This window comes from Ictidomys tridecemlineatus, chromosome 5, assembly GCF_052094955.1.
Source record: "Ictidomys tridecemlineatus isolate mIctTri1 chromosome 5, mIctTri1.hap1, whole genome shotgun sequence".
Lineage (NCBI taxonomy): Eukaryota > Metazoa > Chordata > Mammalia > Rodentia > Sciuridae > Ictidomys > Ictidomys tridecemlineatus.
The window spans coordinates 11987790-12007445 of NC_135481.1; the positions used below are offsets into that span (position 1 = coordinate 11987790).

General features: G+C 34.4%; 1 protein-coding gene across 11 annotated transcripts in view; it reads left to right on the plus strand.

The window, feature by feature from the left end:
- Window positions 1-19656, plus strand: part of Myo9a (myosin IXA) — a 293301-nt gene that overhangs the window by 34135 nt on the left and 239510 nt on the right. The window contains exon 1 of one of the 11 annotated variants that reach the window (XM_078049352.1): window positions 10302-10407. The exons of the other annotated variants lie outside the window; for them this stretch is intronic. The gene's annotated coding sequence lies outside the window, so the exon portion shown is untranslated. Of the gene's footprint in view, window positions 1-10301; window positions 10408-19656 lie in introns of those variants that run through there. 11 annotated transcript variants of the gene reach the window in all.

Below are 19656 nucleotides of genomic sequence, written 5' to 3' on the forward strand. Positions count from 1 at the left end.
AACAACTAAAAAAATTTTAAATTAAAAAATGTAATATTTATTGTGTCATTACTAAAAGCTTTATCAATAATAGTAAAATATTGAAGATTGTACTCCTGAGCTGTCAAGAAGGAAATAGTGTTGCATCAAATGATCAGTCCATAATTTTAACTTTTAAAGGGATAAAGGATAAAAAACTGTAGTCACTACTTTAAAACTTTTTATGTGTATGTGGACAGAGGGAGAAAATCATATTGAAATTATGGGTAATAAGTAGACCTAGTATAAATGTCAAAAGGTTCTGGAGCGTAGTGTAGTAGAATGGTTCTCTTCCTCCTTAGTTCTCTAGCCACCCATTTTTTTCCTTAGAACAACCTCTTCCCGGCTTCTCATGTATCCTTCTTGTGATATTTCCAGCATTTACAAGTTCATATGGTATATTAAGACACAACACACATTAGTGGTTGCATACTATACACTTTGTATATAGCTTGTTTTTTTCCACTTAATTACTGGATCCTAGAGATAATTTGATAGACGTATGGATATCATTTACTGGCTGGATAGCATTCCATTTTGATGAACTTGAGGTCTTTTGCTTTTATAGAAAATACTGCACATTTTAAAATATGTCAGTTATATGTATGTTTTAATACATGAAGTGAAAAAAATTCCTGTTTCTTTTGTGTTGAACCTACATAAAAGGATATAAGTAAGTTTCTGATTGAATCTCTGAGCTACAATAGTGTGACTACTTTTTGATATTTAATTTAAAAATCAAGGATTTACAATTGGTGACTGAAATTATCAGATATGCATTTTTTTTTTTTTAAAGTCACTGACTTCATGGGCTGTGGTTGTAGCTCAGTGTAGAGTGCTTGCTTCACATGTGTGAGTCACTGGGTTCAAGTCTCAGCACCGCATATAAATAAATGAATAAAGTAAAAGTCCATCAACAGCTAAAAAAATATTTTTTAAAAAAGTCACTGACTGCAGTGATTAGGGTGGACTGAAGAGTAGAGTAGGCTTAAGCTTTAATATCAGGAGGGTAATCCAGACAAATGATAATGGGTCTGAACTTGGGACTGAACTTGGTGATTTACTTGGATTCCAGGTTGGGGAGAGTGTGTAAAGATTTCTCCCTGTGCCTTTCAGTTGAGGTAGGGAGCCACATAAAGGAATGAGATTTTTATTAAAGAGGGACAGAGGGGTTCACATTGTGGGATGTAAAGTTTGGTTGGATGTGGGTCCTTCAGGTATAGATGGTCAGTGGACAGGTGGATTTGTGGCTAAAACTTGCAGTTAACAAGTGCTGAGTTGGTAGTGATAAATTTTGGAGACAAAAGCTTATAGATGAAAGGAGAAAAGGTTTAGGACAGAAAACTAACATTTAAAGTGCAATATTTTAATATATATGTTTAAAATTTTTAAAAAGCCTTATTGTAAGTTAAGCATCAGTAGTGAAATTCACTATATATGATGTTTTAACATATTTTCCTCTTAATTTAGTGGTGTGTACTTACTGAGGAAAGTAGAGAAAACTTAGGTTTTTTTTTTTTTTTTTTTTTTTTTTTAAATGGGGAAGGGTTTTTGCTACGTTTCCAGGCTAGTCTTGAACTCCTGGGCTTAAGTCATCCTCCTGCCTCAATCACCTGTGGAACTGTGACAACCAGTGTATTCCACTGTGCCTGGTTCAACTTAGGTTTTTTAAAAAGTACAACTTTAGGAGAAATTAGTAATATAAACATCTTTTTTCCTAATCATTTGGAGTATACTATGTAGTTGTTTAACTTTTAATATTTGCAAAGAAGTGCAGGAACTTTGAAAATATAGTTTGCCAAGAATGTTAAGGTTTTTAATTTGAATGATGTTTTAGGTGTATTAACTTAGTTTGAAATAAACATTGAAGACTTTTCCAACATCTTTAAAACACAACCTTGACTTAATGTATTGATTCCTAAGTCCAGGGTTGCTGTTTAGAGCTCTTGCTTCTCTGCTCTGTACCTCTGTAAATGACTGCCTACTGAATACTGAATATCTTCACCTGGTTTCACATTTCACAGGCACTTTCAAAAAAGTGCAAAAGAAAACTCTCTTCTGCCTCTTTCTCCAAAACAGTTGCGCATGTGTGGGTGGGCAAGTACGCAGATGAAAGTGCAACAATTTTTTTTTCTTCCTCCTCATTTGCTACCTTTATTAATACCTTCATGAAGCCTTTAAGAACTTTGTGAATCATCTTCCACTAAATTCTGAACCTCAACACTAACATTAACTTTGTTACAAGTCTTGAACATTTGTTCTCATATTTCTGATCATTGGTTATTATTCTTTATTACTCTTTTGTTGTCTCTATTTTAACTCAAAATGCCTGTTGTGCTTCTGTAATGCTTTTTAAGTGTTCTTTTTTCCCCTAAATATTTATTTTTCAGTTTTCAGTGGATACAACATCTTTATTTCATTTTATGTGGTGCTGAGGATCAAACCCAGCGCTCTGTGCATGCCAGGTGAGCGCATTACCGCTTGAGCCACATCATCCTCAGCCCCTTTCTAAGTATTCTTGTTGACTTCTGTTCTCCGCCTCCTTTTGTCATACTCTCTTTTCATTCTTTGCACTATGGCTAAAGTAAGTGTTCTAATACTCTTTTATTAGGCCCTTTCAGTTGCAAGGAAGAGAGAAGTTATCTTAAGTAATGGAATGCTTTTTTGAAGGAAACATACATGCCCAAGGGAACCTAGGAAAAGCCAAATAAATTTGTTTCAAGAAGAATGGAAACCTAATAAAGTTGTAAGCAGGAGAAGACAGATTTCACTTTATTTATTTATTTTTTTTGTGGTGCTGGGGGTTGAACCCAGGGCCTTATGCATGCTAGGCAAGTGCTGTATCACTGAGCCATAGAGGCAGCCCTACATGTGCTCTTTTGTTGTCTAGCTACTCTTTCTTTTTGGCTTAATCTTTCTCTCTCCTCCAATTTCCTCCTCCTCTATTTTATTGCTTCCATTTATTCCTAGTTTCTATTCCTTAAAACTTCTTTGTTGCTCCTGTGCCAACATCTTGCTTTCTGGCTGCTGTCCCCCCCCCCCTTTTTTTTTCCCTTCCTTGCTGCTAACTTTTTAACTTCAGCTCCTGAGCTAACTTCTTAGTTTTCTTAGGATTTTCTGGTTTAAATTCCCAAGAATCCATTTCTCTGGCTTAGCTCTTTTTCTCATTGGTTGCCAGCAGGACATGGATAATGAGACCACTCCTGGACACACAGTGTTGGCTGTGTGTTCATCTGTACATATGGATGTGGGGCAGATCATAATGGTGAAAAGTATAGGGCTGTAAGCAGTCAGGCACTGTAATTGACATGTATAAATTTAATCAACCTTTCCAGTTGAAAGATCTTCAATGCTTTCTTATTGCTTTTAGGATACAGTTTAAAGAAGCATGGCATGTATATAAGGTCATTTATTTTTTTGGTTTTTATTTTTTGTACCAGGGATTAAACCCAGGAGGTGCTTAAACACTGATCCACATCCCCTGCTCTTTTTATGTTTTATTTTGAGATAGGGTCTTGCTAAGTTGCTCAGGGCCTCATTAAATTGCTGAGGCTGGCTTTGAACTTGTGATATCTTGCCTCAGCCTCCCAAGTCACTGGGATAACAGGCATGTACCACAGAACCTGGCATAGATCATTTATGATCTGACTCTTCTCTAGATTTTCTTTCCTTTTGCCTCAAATTCTATGATGCGCTTTCACTGAATTTAGATTTCCTGTCCTGCAAGTGCTTTCTCTTGTCTTTACATTCAGCGATTCTTAACTTTTTCTTTGCTTGGCTAATGCTTGTCTGATCTTTAGGACTCAGTTCAAGTGTATGTTCTGTTTTTTGGTACCAAAAGTGCTTACCCTCTGAGCCACATCCTCAGCCCCTGCCCCAACCCCCACTTTATTTTGAGTCAGAGTCTCACTAAGTTGCTCAGGGCCTCACTGAGTTGTTGAGGTTGGCTTTGAACTTGTGATCCTTCTGCCTCAATCTCCCAGGTATCTGGGATTTTGGGTGTGTGCCACTGCGCCTGGCTCAGGTGTATCTTCTTAAAGTGCCCTTTCCAGATTAAGATAGGTGCCATTCCTGTGTATTTATTTCTATTATAGCTCTCTGGTGATATTGCCCAATTATTTGTCTGTTTTCTCCACTAGTCTTTAAGTTCTTTGGTAAAAGAGATAGTGTTGGTACTTTATAGTAAGTTAGGTTTTTAGATTAGGGATTTTAAAAAGTATAAGCCTTTTGGGGCTGGGGTTGTGGCTCAGAGATAGAGTGCTTACCTACCATGCATGAGGAACCGGGTTCAATCCTTAGCACCACATAAAAAATAAAGCTAGTGTCCACCTATAACTAAAAAATAAATATTTAAAAAAATAAGCCTTTTATAAATTGTAGATGCTTCTCAACCTACCATGGGGTTATGTCCTGATAAGCCCATTGTAAGTAGAAAACACATTTAACAACACCTAATTTTCTGAACATCATGGCTTAGCAACAAGTATCCTATAGAGTATTAGTTGTTTACCCTTGTGATCCTGTGTGGCTGACTGGGAGTTGCGACTTGTCACAAGGTAGGATTGCAAGAGTACTGTACTGCATTTCACTAGTTTGGGAAAAGATCAGATTCAAAGTTTGAAGTACTGTATCTACTGAATACATATTTCTTTTACACCATAATAAAGTTGAAAAATCTTAAGTCGAATCATTGTAAATCAGGGACTGGCTGTATACAAGAAGAACATAGATGATGAAAATTCAGTATAACAAACATCTACATCAAGATACAAAATATTATTAAAACTCTGTAAACTACCTCTTCTAGTCATTAATCCAGTTCATAGATTTAATTTAATTTAATTAATTTATTTTTTAATATTTATTTTTAGTTATAATAATATCTTTATTTTATTTTTATGTGGTGCTGAGAATCAAACTCAGTGCCTCATGAATTGTAGGCAAGCGCTCTACCTCTGAGCCACAACTCCAGCCCCATAGATTTAATTTTATAAGGTATAACTCTTTTAAATTGATTTTTTAATTGGCACATTATAATGGCAGTATACATTGTGACGTATTCCTACATGCACATAACATAATTTGGTCAATGTCATTCCCTGGTATCACCCCTTTTCCTTCCCTCCTCCCTTTCCAGACTACTGGTTTTCTTTTTAATTTCATGAGATAACTTCCCTTTTTTCCTCCTCTTTGTTCCGTGTGTGAGAAAAAACAAGACCTTTGACTTTCTGAGCCTGGCTTATATCTTGACATAATGCTTTCAAGTTTCATTCATTTTCCTATGGATGATATAATTTCTTTATGGCTGAATAAAACTCTGTTATGTATATTTACCACAATTTGTTTTTCAGTACCAGGAAATGAATCCAGGGGTGATTTACCATTGAGCTACATTTCCAACCCTTAAAAAAATTTTAAAGTAATTATGCAAGCTGGCCTTGAATTTATTATGATCCTTCTGCCTCATTCTTCCAAGTTGCCAGGATTATAGGCATGAGCCACTGTATGTGGTCACTGTATTGCATTTTCTTTATCCGTTTATCTGTTGATGGGCACCTAAGTTGGTTCCCTGTCTTGGCAATCGTGAGTTGTACTGCTGTAAACATAGGAATGTGTGCATTGCTATAGTATGCTTACTATCTTATTATCTTTTGGATAAATATCAAGGAGTGATATAACTGAGTCATATAGTGGTTTCATTCCTAGTTTTTTTGGGAACCTCTATAAGGATTAACATAGTGGTTGTACTGAATCACAATCCTACCAATAGCGTGTAAATGTTCTCTATGTCTTTGTCAGTATTATTATTTGTAAATGGCAAAACTCCTAACTTGTAGGTGTCTCTGCATATTTTATAAATATATCTTTAAATATACAAGAAGGCTAGGTATTAGAATTTTGACCCCATGGAAAGAACATGTATAATTTTTACATTATAGAAATTTTGGCATATTTTTATGTAATAGACAAAATCACATACTAGTAAATAATTGTGGGATGTTTGTATTTAGGAGAGTTTTCTTGTTTATAAGTTAAATATTTTAGAATAGTAAAAAAGAATATGATAGATCAAAGTATTTTTGCTGAAAGTGGCCTATTAATTTTGAGTAGTTAGCATGCTTAGGATTGGTATAGTAAACATGTAAAAAGCACTTTCCAAATGGTGTTTGGCCTCTGGGTTTTACTGTGAATTATGTTGCTAGCATATTTTGGCAATGGGGTCATCCAGCGGGCAACCGGAGTATAATTTTACAAGTACAGTAAGGAAAGTACTAGCTGTCCTTGTGTCATAGATAACAGATTTCTAAAAATTGGTTCTTTTTTTTTTTTTTTACAACTAACAGTAATTTTAGAGTGTACTTTTTCCTCAGCTTTGATTTTTAAGATTATATGGTTCTTTGAATATGAAGCTATTCTTTTAAATATGCTTTTTTTCTTAGTTAGGCTTTTCTGTCTGTTAATCTTAAATCCGTTATGCCCAGTTAAGTGGAAAGAATATGGACTTTTAAACCTAGATTTCCAACAGGTTTTGCTTGAAGTTCCAGCCTCATCACTTTTGAATTGTCATTTAAAGGAAAGTCACTTAATATTTGTGAACTTCAGAATGTTGATAGTTCTTATCTAAAAGATAATTGTTAAACATCCCCCCCCCACCCCCGCCCCTATTTTTTTGTGACAGGGTCTTGCTGTATTGATTGTGGTCTTGAACTTTCCTGGGCTCAAGTAACTTCCTTAGTCTCCAGAGTAGTTGGGACTATAGGTGTGCACCTTTGTACCTGGTTGGAGTTAAACGTCTTACGTAAAACACCGACTATGTAGTAGATACTCACAAATATTCCTTTTCCTCCTTGAATATGTCTTGATTTTTATTATGTTTAAAAATGAGATCAAGAATTTTAAGAATTTTGTTGTGTGGCTTTTAGAATAATTGGCTAGTCAAAGTTTGTTATTAATAGAAGTAAATATTAGGCTAGTTTACTAGCTGTCTTTCAAGTATAATCATTGTTCAATACAAAATAGTTCAAACACACTTTTGATCTTAGTAAGATTAATGAATGTTAAATATATTTGATTCAGCATGAGATATAATAAGATGTATTTTGTTTGCCAATGACAAACATTCCTTAAATCATTGACAGATTTTGGTACTATTTCTGTTTGTAGTGTGTTAAGTATTTGTTTGAAATCTGTTTACTTTACCGATCAAATGATAGTGGGTTGAGTAATCTCTGGATTTTTTTTTTTAAATGTAAGAGAAAGTTCTTCAGGTGACTGTAGACATTTATTTGTAAATAATATTTGGTTCTTTTCCTGTCCTCTGCTTTACTTTTTTTAATAATAAAAAACTTAAAAAAATGTAGAAAGTTGAAAGAAGACAGCAAAAGAATGTTAATATGCCTGCAATTTGGATTTACAAGTTAGGGACTGAAGGTGTAGTTCAGTCATAGAGTGTTTGCCTAGTATATATGAAGCCCTGGGTTCAATCCCCATCAAAAAGATGAAAAGTAACACTCTGCCATCCATGTTTGCTTTATTGTTTCCTATGTGTATGTGTATTTTTGCTGAAACTTTTGAAAATACGTTGTAAATATGACAAGTTTACTTCAGAATTCTTTAGCATATATTTAAGAACTAGATTTTTTCTTTTTAAAATTTTTTTAGTTGTAGATGGACATAATACCTTTATTTTATTTTTATGTTGTCTGTGAGTCGAACTCGGTGCCCTCCACATGCGAAACAAGCACTCTACCACTGAGCAACAATCCTAGCCCCTTAGATTTTTTTCTTAACATTACCACTTAAGAAACAATAGTACCCCCAGTAACACTTAATATTCAGTCTATATTTGAATTTTCCTAGTTGCCCTTTAAAATGATTGTTTAAATTAGAATTCAATTATTTTTTGCATTTAATTTGTCTTTTAATCAAGAACAGCTCCTTCTCACAGTCCCTTTTCCATCACCCTGAAATTTCTTTGAAGAGAGCAGATCAGTTACCTTGTAGAATGGCCTGTTTTCTAGAGTTATCTGATTGTTTCTTTGTGCTATTGTTTAACTTGTTCTTCTGGTCTCTGTATTGCTTGTAAACTGGCAGTATGTTAAGGCTTGATTATATTCATGCTAAAAAATTTTGGCAAGAATACTTCATAGGTGATGTTATATATTATGTTGCATATTATGGAGGAACATACCAAGTGTCCCATTGTTAGTGATCCAAGTTTAATGAGGTTTTAGGTGGTATTTGCTACGTTTCCATTTTAAAAGTATGTTGTTTTATACTTCTACAATCAAGCATATAACTTGTGGGAGTGATAGTTTTATGATTTTAGCATCCTTTGTTGATTCTTAGACATATAATTGAAGGTCTCAAAATGGAGGATTTTTCTAATTCTGTAATTCTTGTACATTTACTAGCTATCATGTTTCAATTAGCAAGAGCTTCATAACCTTGATCTATTAGAAGTGAATTATAATTACTGCTAGAAGGGAAGAGTAAATGCTTAATTCCTTCCTTAATTTTCAGGATGTGTATTTGTCATCTACAGTGGTGGGAAATGAGTTTTTGAATAGTCTCATGGTTTTTTTAAAATTGTAGTTTTCATTTTTTAAAAATTTTCTTCCTTTTTTTAAAAATATAATACCTTTATTTTTATGTGGTGCTGAGGATCGAACCCAGTGCATACATGCTAGGCAAGCGTTCTATCTCTGAGCCACAACCCCAGTCTATCTTTTATTTGTTATGTTACTCAATTATTTTTATAGACATTGCCTTTAAAAACAACAACAACAACAAACAACCCAGGGCCTCACATATGCTCAGCATGTGCCTTACCACTTAGCTACATCCCCAGTGTTTCCAAAAAGTGTTGAGACAAGGTCTTGCTAAGTCCACGTGGTCTACAATTTGAGTTCCTTTTCCCTTCCAAAGAGCTGTGATTACAGGCATGCCAGCCACTGTGCTTGGCAAGATAGTATTCTTTTTGATGCTTGAATCGTCTCACATAAGGATAGTGGGACCCTTTCAAGCAGGCTTCTGAGTTCTTTTTTGCCCAAATCAGTTAGTTTTTGAGTCAATCCTTACTTTTGGATTCAAGATATTTTGGTTCACTGTGGACTTTTTTTGCTTTAAAATCAACAGTTTCTTGAAGGAGCTTTGTTTCCTTATTGTGGAGGATTAAATTTAGAATCCAGTATCTGGATATCAAGTATGCTTCTTCTTATTGTGCTATCTTTGCTTCTAGGCCCCTTTAAGAAGGGGTGTGTGTGTGTGTGTGTGTGTGTGTGTGTGTGTGTGTGTGAGTGAGGGAGAAGTATATTGTCATATTGATCTAATTAAAATTTAACATTGCAGGTTTCTTTTTTGTTACATTAGTTTAAATTTCTTTTATATTGAAATCTTGTTTTTTATTAACATTAATACATTTGATTTTTTTCTAAGTATGTGGAAAATAGTTTCAAAATAAAACTACTCTGTGAAGTTCAAACTTTCTTTGCATTTCTTTTTTTCTTTCTTTCTTTTTTTGGTACTGGGGATTGAATCCAGTGGTATTTTACCACTGAGCTACATCTCCAGCCCTTTTTATTTTTTATTTTGAGACAGGGTCTCACTAAGTTGCTTAGGGCCTCACTAAGTTGCTGAGGCAGGTCTTAAATTTGTGATCGTCCTGTCTCAGCCTCCTGAGTTTTTGGCATTACAAGTGTGCACCACCATACTCAGATCTGCATTTCTTTTGGCTTTAGATTATACCCTATATACTTATTGTTATGAGTATTATGTTGAGAAGTAACTTGAAAATTTTTCTTTGTGTGATTTTTTGCCAATTTGATAAGCAGCTAACTCTACTTATTTTTCATTTTATAATTTGCTTCCCTTGGTTTTTAATTTTTTAGAGTATGTAAAGTATTTACTTAGTTCAAAAGGAGAAACCAAATGAAAAAGTAAACTTAGGACTCTTATTTTCTTAAATCCATCTCTTCTCTGCTTTCTGTCCCCCTACAAATAACCAATTTTGAAAGTTTTTAATTAATCATTCCAATATTTTTTCCTTCAAAAATAAGATGTAGCATAGTCTCCATTTATACACCAGAATTAAAATATGATATATACTGTTTTGTACCTATTTAAATTTTTAAAAATTTTATTCAGTATATTCTGTACAAAAACATCTTTTTCATTCTTTTATTTATTCATTTTTTTTAGAGAGGGAGAGAGAGAGAATTTTTTAATATTTTTTAGTTTTCCGTGGACACAACATCATTTTATTTTTTATTTTATGTAGTGCTGAGGATCGAACCTAGTGCCCTGCGCATGCCAGGAGAGCGAGTTACCGCTTGAGCCACATCACCAGCCCCTCATTCTTTTTTTTTAAATGGAGACATAATATTCTATGTGAGTGTATCATTATCTATTCAACAAATTTGGTTCTGCTGCATATTTGTATTTAATCTTTTGAACTGTGTATAATATAATAACTAAGTAATGCATATTGAATAAATAAAATTTCTTTCCCAAGTAATTGAGAAAGAGTTGATTTTTTGCCCAGAGAGGCTCATCATCAGAGAATTTTGTTGTTGAAAGAATTTTAAGAGAAATAGATATTTTTCACATGCAGTTGTATTTTCATGCCTTTTAATATTAGGGTATGGATGATAGTGAACGTTAACTTGCTTTGTTTTATGGTACAAGGGTTTGAAGAGATAATAGATGATTTGCTTGCCTGCTTTTACTTTCTGTGCTTCCCTGGCTTCTTGAAGCATTGGAACTAAAACTTGATGTGTTAGGTGTTTTTACATGAGAATAGTTAAATATTCCGTCCTCAGTGGTTTTTCCTACAACCTCCCCTTATTCTTTTTTCCTTAACTTTAACTTCCCCCTTGCTCTCTTCTGCCTTAAACCTCCCAGATTATAAGGTTCTAAGCATTCTATACTTACAGTATAGTAAGGCAGAATGTGTAGTCTGTTAGGAGAAAGAGATTAATTAGGAAAATTACCAAAGGGATGGGAGAGAATGCCTGTTGGATTACAAGGAATTCAAGCTTTGGGGCTTGTGGACTAGAGATTGGAAGTTGAAGAATCTAACCACTCAAATCTAAATTTTCTTTTTTCCCCCACAAAAGTAACAGAATTTATTAGCTTAACAGAAAGAAAGCAGAACTCCCAAAGGAGAGGAGTCCTAAGAGAGGGATACCATAAATTGTTTTTATTCTAGTCATTGAATGGAATTTGTTTCTTTTTTGGTACCAAGGATTGAACCCAGGAGTGCTTAACCACTGAGCCACATCCACAGCCCTTTTTAAAATTTTTATTTAGAGACAGGGTCTCACTGAGTTGCTAAGCATCTCACTGAGTTGCTGAGGCTGGCTTTGAACTTGAGATCCTCCTGAGCTGCTGGGATTATAGGCATGTGCCACCGTAACATGTGCCACCGTAACTGGCTTGTTTCATTTTTTGAACAAAATATTTGAGCACCTACCATGAGTATGTTGCTGTGCTGGGCACTGTGGAGAGTAAACAATATTATGTAATTAATGGTAGTTTTTTATTATTTTTTAAAATTGTATACACCTAGGTACCAGACTTGCTTATGTTGTCTTATTGTATCAAATTCTCATATCAATCATATGCAATTGTTATTTTTGTCTTTTTCACTTATATTTACATGAGTATGTGTAAAACACATACAGTTTAAAGAAAATTATGAAGTAAATATTTATATTGTCCATTGCTCAGGCCAGTATACCAGAAGTACTCCCCTCTTACCTTCCCTCCACTTGTCAACATATCCCTTTGTGGAAGTGACTATTATCCTAATATTTGTGTTCATTATTTCTTCATAATTTTAAATGCCAAGGGTACACCTTTATATGCCTTATATCCTTATGTAGGTTTTTAAACTTTATACTGTGTATTTTATGTGATTGAAGAAATTTCGTTCAGCATTATATTTGTGAAATTAATTACATGTTGTTGTAGTTATATAGTTCATCAGATTTCATTGAGATAAAATGATCCATTGGAGTACAGGTGAGTTTATTCATTCCAGTTTTGGTGAACATTTGAATAGATTTCAATTTCTTGCTTTTACTGTACCGATAGTGCAGTGGTCAGTACTTTTTCATGTTTGCATGTATGCAGATGGTTCTCTAGCCTGCCTAGAAGTAGAATTTCTGGGTCTCAACATATGCATATACTCAAACTTTAATAATGGCAAAGAGGTTTTCAAAGTTTTTGATTCAGTTTATACCTCCATCAATACAGTGTGTGAGAATTTCTGTTGTTCTGAATCCTCCTGAATACTTGGTGTTAGCTGGCTCTAATTTTTGCCAATCTGAAGGTTGTGATGTTATCTCATTGTGTTAATTTTCATTTCCACAGTTATTAATGAAGTGGAACGTCTTTTCATGTTAGAAAATATGTCATTTAAATTTCTTCTTGTGAAATATATGTTGAACTTGTTTGCCCAATTTTTGCTATTAGGAGGTCTTTTTCTTACTGATTTATTAGAAATTCTGTGTATGTTTTGGATACTAGTCCTTTAGTTATACGTGTTATCAATATCTTCATGTTGAAGGAGAAAGGAATATAGGGGACAGTGTCCACGTCACATTGTAAAATGGTAAATGGCATGGGATATATACTAGCATGGCCGTCTTGAAAAACACCATGTGTTAAACCCACTTATTACTGATTTTTATTTAATTGCTTTTAGAGAAAAGAATCTTACGATTTCAGAGTTTTTTCTTTTTCTGGATCTGTAATTTAAATACATGTTAGATTGTTCAACTTTTCCTTCCTTCCTTCCTTCCTTCATTTTTTCTGTGCTGGAGATTGAGCCCAGGGTTTTACAATACAAGCATGCACTCTATTGACCTATATCCCCAGCCTTATCACTCATTCTTATGTTTCTTTTTATGTGTTTCTTCTTTCACTATGGATTATTTCTTGATCTCTTTTAATTTACTCATTCTTCTCTTAAGTGATTCTGTTTTTAATTTTAATTGTATAATTTAAAAAATTCTTTTCAGTTCTTTTCACATTTGCTAAGTCATTTTTTATGATTATTTTTAGATATATAATGCTTTCAATCTTATTTTTATTTTAGACAAATAAAATATGTATTTGGTTTCTGATGTCACACAAATAAGAAACAGCAAATGAGAACAGAAGGGTATTTATAGGTTGTTAGGCTGACAGCATGAAAAGCTTATCTATAAACTGCAAGTAAAGCAATCTGGTGATATCGAGGATGGAGACACATAATTTTGCTCTTGTTAGTTTCTATTAATATCACTTTGTCATAAAAAATTAACATTTATTATGGGCTTCCAAATTTGTACAAAATGTATAAGACCTGTTTGGTTTATTCTGCTTAAAAGGATCTGAAGTACTCAGGGTAGTGACCTATGCCTGTGGTCTCAGCTCCTGGGGAGGCTTAGGAGAATTGCTTGAGCCCAGGAATTTGGGGCCAGTCTGGACAACATAGAGGAACCACATCTCTTTACAAAAAATTAAAGTTAGATATTTGTTGAAAAAATAATTTAATCCAAATTATTGAAATAAAAACTTATAATATTTAGAGAGCTGCCACACTGTCTTCCAGAGTGCCTGTGATATTTTGCACTTCCACCAGTAGTGAATGAAAGTTCCTGTTTTTCAACTTCCTCATCAGCATTTGGTGTTGTCATTGTATTGGATTTTTGCCATTCTAATGGGTTTATGGTGCAAACTCATTGTTTTAATTTTTAATTCCTTAGTGATATCTGATTTTGAGTCTCTTTCATATGCTTATTTGCTATCTGTACATCTTTGGGGGGATGTCTTCAGATCTTTTTTCTTTTTTGCTCATTTTAGTTGGTTTGTTTTCTTGTTGTTGAATGTTAAGAATTTGTATATTTTGAATACCGTTTCGTTATTATATATGTATTTTGGAAAAATGTTCTTTTGTTTTGTGGCTTGCTTTTTCATTCTCTTCACAGTATCTTTTGCTGAGCAGAAGTTTTTAATTTTAATGAAGTCAAATTTGCCACTATCATGGTTTGTATTTTTAGTGTCATATTTGGAGTTACCACCAACCCTAAGATGACTTAGGTTTCCCCATGTGTTCTTATCTTCTGGGAGTTGTATAATTTTATGTTTTCACTTAGGTCTATTAATTTTTGTGAAAGATATAAAATTTGTGTCTAGATTCTTTTTTTAAAAATATTTTTTAGTTATCAGTGGATGCAATATCTTTATTTTTATGTGGTGCTGAGGATCGAACCCAGTGCCTCATGCATGTAGGTGAGTGCTCTATCTCTGAGCCACATCCCCAGTCCGTGTCTAGATTCTTTATTTTAGTTTTTGCATATGACTGTCCATTTGTCTCAGCACCTTTTTTTTTTTTTGGTCAAAAATCAGTTGACTTGGGGTTGGGGTTGTGGCTCAGTGGCAGAGTGCTTGCCTTGCACCTGTGAGGCACTGGGTTTGATCCTCAGCACCACGTAAAAACAAATAAACAAAACAAAGTTAGTTTTAAAAAATCAGTTGACTCCATTAGTATGGGTTTCTTTTTGAGCTCTTTATGTTCTATTGATCTGTTTGGGTATTACATTGTTTTTCCGATACCAGCTCCCAACATTCCATTACTGGGGATGGAACCAAGGGCCGTTCAACCACTGAGCTACATCCATAGCCCTTTTTACTTTTTACTTGAGAATAGGGTCTTGCTAAATTGCCCTTGAACTGGTCTCGAACTTGAGATCCTCCTGGCTCAGCTTCTTTTGTAGTTGACATTACAGGTGTGTGCTACCACTCCTGGCTTCCAGTACCTGTTATCTTGATTGTTAGCTTAGTAAGTTTGATGGTCCATAGTGTTGGACCTTGTTTTTTGTTTTTTTTCTTTCAACATTGTGTTAGCTATTCTTGTTTTTTTTTTTTTTTTACCTTTCCATATAAAATTTATAATAAATTTGTCAATATCATAAAGTAATTTTGCTGAAATTTGGATTGGTATTGTGTTGAATCTGTAGATCAATTTTGGGAAAGTGTGTGTGTGTGTGTGTGTGTGTGTGTGTGTGTGGGTGTGTGTGTGTTGTGCAGGGGATCAAACCAAGGACCTTGTACATACTAATCAAATGCTCTGCCATTGAGCCATACCCCTAGCTCAGGAAAGTTGCTTTTTTCGGGGGGCAATACCAGGGATTGCACTCAGGGGCACTGAACCACATCCCCAGCCCTATTTTATATTTTATGTAGCAACAGGGTCTCACTGAGTTGCTTAGCACCTTGCTTTTGCTGAGGCTGGCTTTGAACTCAAGATCCTCCTGTCTCAGCCTCCCAAGCTGCTGGGATTGTAGGTGTGAGCCACTTTTGAACCATCCAGATTGTCAAAAAGTTCCTTTTTTGGTAGGTGTGAACTCCATATTTGGAACAGATCCCATGGGGCTGCAATGGACATGGCCTTCATTCCAGGACAGTCTTCTAGATATCTGAGTATTGTGGGTGTGATATATAGGCTACTGGCCTTTAGGAGAGGCCATGCCTACCTTCCAAGTCTCAGAGTCCTCCTGGGTAAGAGGTGCCCCTGGAAAGGGCTTGGTAAGTGTGATAGTTTGCTCTATAATAGTAATGATGCCACCTGTTTATTCATTCATGGAACAGATAAGGCCAGAGCTTTATATTCCACTTTTACAACTGTATGACCCAGCACTTGACTAGCTCTAGTTTACTAATGGAAGAGGAATACAAAGGCTTAGAGAATTTAGTCTGCCCACACTCATATTGTTAATAAGTCATGGAGGCTAATTGGAACCCAAGCAGACAATCCCTTTTTTTTACAATTTGTATTTTTTTGTTTTTGTTTTTTTTGGGCAATCCCTTAGCTCAGTGGGTTGAATGTTTGTCTCACAATTAGTATTTTAATAATACTGAATCATCTTATTCTTGAACATGGTGTATCTGTACATTTATGAAGAATTTTTTTCAAGAAAGGTTTATAGTTTTCAGTTTAGAGGTCTTTCACTTCTTCTTCTTTTTTTTTTTTTTTGGTACCAGGGATTGAATTCTTGACCAATGAGCCACATCCCCAGCCCTATTTTGTATTTTATTTAGAGATAGGGTCTTACTGAGTTGCTTAGCACTTTACTTTTGCTGAGGCTGGCTTTGAACTCAAGATCCTCCTGCCTTAGCCTCCCAGGCCGATGGGATTACAGGCATGCGACACTGTACCTGGCAGGTCTTTGACCTTTTGTTAATTTTATTGCTAAGTATTCTGTTTTGATTATATTATAAATATTGATGTTTAAATTCAACTTTCTATTGTTTCATGTAGTATTTAGAAATATATTCATTTTGTGTATATTGACTTTTTTATCCTTTTTATGGGGGTTTGCTGGGATTGAACCCTAGGGTGCTCTGCCACTGAACTGCATCCCTAACTCTTTTTAAAAATTGAGACAGGATTTTGCTAAGTTGCCAAGGCTAGACTCAAACTTTCCATCTTTCAGCCTGTCAACCTACTGGGTGGGATTACAGATACACATGTGCCATCATACTGGGCTGAATTTATATTTTTTGAACTTGCTGAATTCACTGTTAGTTTTACTTGTTTATCTGTTCCTCTGGGTCCTCTTGTATCTGAAGAACATGCTATCTGAGAATAAATATAATTCTTGCTTCCTATATTTATGCCTTCAGTTTTTTTTTTTTTATTACTTGCTTCATGGTACTGGCTGTTACCTCTAGTTCAAAATCGAATAGAATTGATGAGAATGAACTCGGCTGTCTAGTTCCCAGTATTTTCTTGTACTCATCATTATTTTCTGCAGATTCAGACTTCCATTTGAGATTATTTTCCTTTGGTCTGAAGAAACTTCTTAAATTGTATGTCTGCTGCTGAATTCTTTTAGCTTTTGTCCATCTGAAAACATACTTAACTTTCAAAATGATAGTTTCTCAGAGTTTAGAATATAGGTTGTCCATCTTTTTTTCTTTCAGTGATTCAAATATATTACCTATTATTTTCTTGTTTCTACTGTTTTAATGAAAAGTCAACTGTCATTTTTCTTGTTTCCTTAAATATAATATGTCCTATTTCTTGGGTACTTTAAAAAGGTTTTGTTTTTGATTTCCAGCAATTTTGACTGTGATGTACTTGGGTGCAGTTTACTTTTTGATTTATTTGATTTCTGGTTTGCTGTGTTTTTTTTTTTTTTTATCTATGGGTTTATGTGTTATCAATTTTGGAAAAGAGTCTGCTGCCATTTCTGCTGACCCCCATTCTCTTTATCATTCAGTTTGTTTGGTATTGCCTCACAGGTGTTTTGACTCTGATCCTGATCTTTTTTTCTTTGTTTCATTCTTTTTTTCTCTGTGCCTTAATTTGGATAATTTCTTTTGATTTTTCTGAATTCATTATCTGTTCTCTTCATTATTAAGCCTGTTTGGTGAACTTTTCATTTCAAATATCATATGTTTAAGTTGAATATTGACTCTTTTAAAAATTTTTTTTCATTTTTTTTGCTACAATATATTAAATCATCTCTATATGTGATTGTATACATTACTGTAAGATCTTGGTTATTTTTATAAAATTTAAAAGTTTTAGGTCATTTCAATTTGAGTCATCGGTAGGCTTGTTTTGACTTTTTTTTCTCTTACCTATGGGTAACATTTCCATGAATCCTCAAGTATATATTATATATCCTTATGAATATCACATATAAAACAAATAGTAAGAATGAAGTTCTTAGTTGCTTCCTCCTGGAAAAAGACATGCCAATTCTTCAGACAGACCAAAGGGTTAGGAGTTTCTGTATTTATTCTTACATGAAATTGAATTATATATTGACTGGATTGCAACTATAGTTTTGGTTCCAAGTTGTTTTTGCCCCCTGCTCCCCCCACCTTTGGTACTAGGGATTGAACCTAGGGTCACTCTGCCACTGAGCTTCATTGTTTTTATTTTTTATTATAAGATATTGTCTTTCTTAGTCACCAAGGCTGTCCTTAAACTTGGGATCTGGGCTGGGGCTGTAGCTCTGTGGCAGAGTGCTTGCCTAGTATGTGTAAGGCACTGGGTTTGATCCTCAGCACCACATAAAAAATAAAGGCATTGTGTTGTGTCCATTTACACTTAAAAAAAAAAAAAGTAGTCATTTGTTTGTTTACCTAGAAGGGGCTTGTTCCTGAATGGAATTGAGTTTTTCTAATAATACTTTTGTGTATTCTCAGTTGTCTGGGTTTTAAAATTTTGATTTTTTTTTTAAGTTTCTCTAGCTTTTTCTTATTTTAAATAATGGGAATGTTTCTCTCTAGTGACCTATATTCTGACTGGAAGCAGAACTCTCAGTATTTCTTTAAATTTATTTTTATTTATTTATTTAAAATTTATTTTTTTTTTAATGTAAGAACTTAATCATTCTCTAGTTCTAATGTCATCAACCTAGGCTGGTTGGAGCCCACCTCACAGAGGTACTCTTCCTCAAGGAGTACCCTAATGGGCAGATCTGCTTTCTAAGCAGTGGCAGAGAGAGAGAGACAGAGATAATTTAATATTTATTTTTTAGTTTTCAGTGGACACAGCATCTTTAATTGTATGTGGTGCTAAGGATCATACCCAGCGCTACACGCATGCCAGGCGAGTGCGCTACCGCTTGAGCCATATCCCTAGCCCTTTATTTTTTTTTAATAATTTGTCAAGGTTCAAAAGTATTTTTTTAAGTCCTTAATAAATATGAACAAATTTGCTGGCATACTGAGATAACTTAAGCTTTGCTTTTCTTCTCATTCCTATTGAAAATGTATAAGGCATAGTTTTATTTATTTTTTAATTATAGTACAGTAGTGCTTTGTCAAACCTAACTTTCCATCACTTAATTGTTTTCCTCTGGGTTTTACTTTTCATGAATAAAAGGTAGGTGATGTTATGATAAGTTTTCGTTATGACTGATTTCATTCCACAAGGTTGGAGTTGAATATTTTGGACATATGACCCCATATGACCTGCAAAGCCTACAATATTAATTGTCTTATCCCTTATAGAATTTTTTTGACCCTGGCACTAGACCATGATAAAATGCCAGTGAATAATATTTCAAGTTAAGTAATTTGCCTTAGGTCACATAGCTATTTCTCTGTACTTTTTTTTCAAAATTTAGTAGAGTGTTTTACTTTTATTAAATTGTGATACCAAATTCACATATCATTTGCCATCGTTGGCATTTTCTGTTGGTTTGTTTCTGTTAGTAGACACCTCAGTTTTGTTTGTAAAAGTTGTTGAAATGAGAAAGATTATATCAGTGCTTTTTTTCTTCTTTCATATTTTTTAAACTCTCAAGGAACTTTTGTTATAAAATTATTGCTCCTACAGTCAGCATTTTTACTGCTGTGATCAAAAAAGACCTGACAAGAACTATGAGAGGAGGTAAGGTTTATTTTGGGGCTTAATAGTTTTAGACAACTCAGTCTGCGGGTGGCCAACTCCATTCCTCAGGGCCTAAGATGAGGCAGAACATCATGGCCAAATTGTACAGGAAAGCAGCTGGGTACCAGGAAGTAGAGAGAATAGAACATTCTCCTTACTACAGACAAAATATAAACCCCAAGGGCATGCCCATATTAACCCATTCCTTCACCCATATCTCATCTGTGTATAGTTAC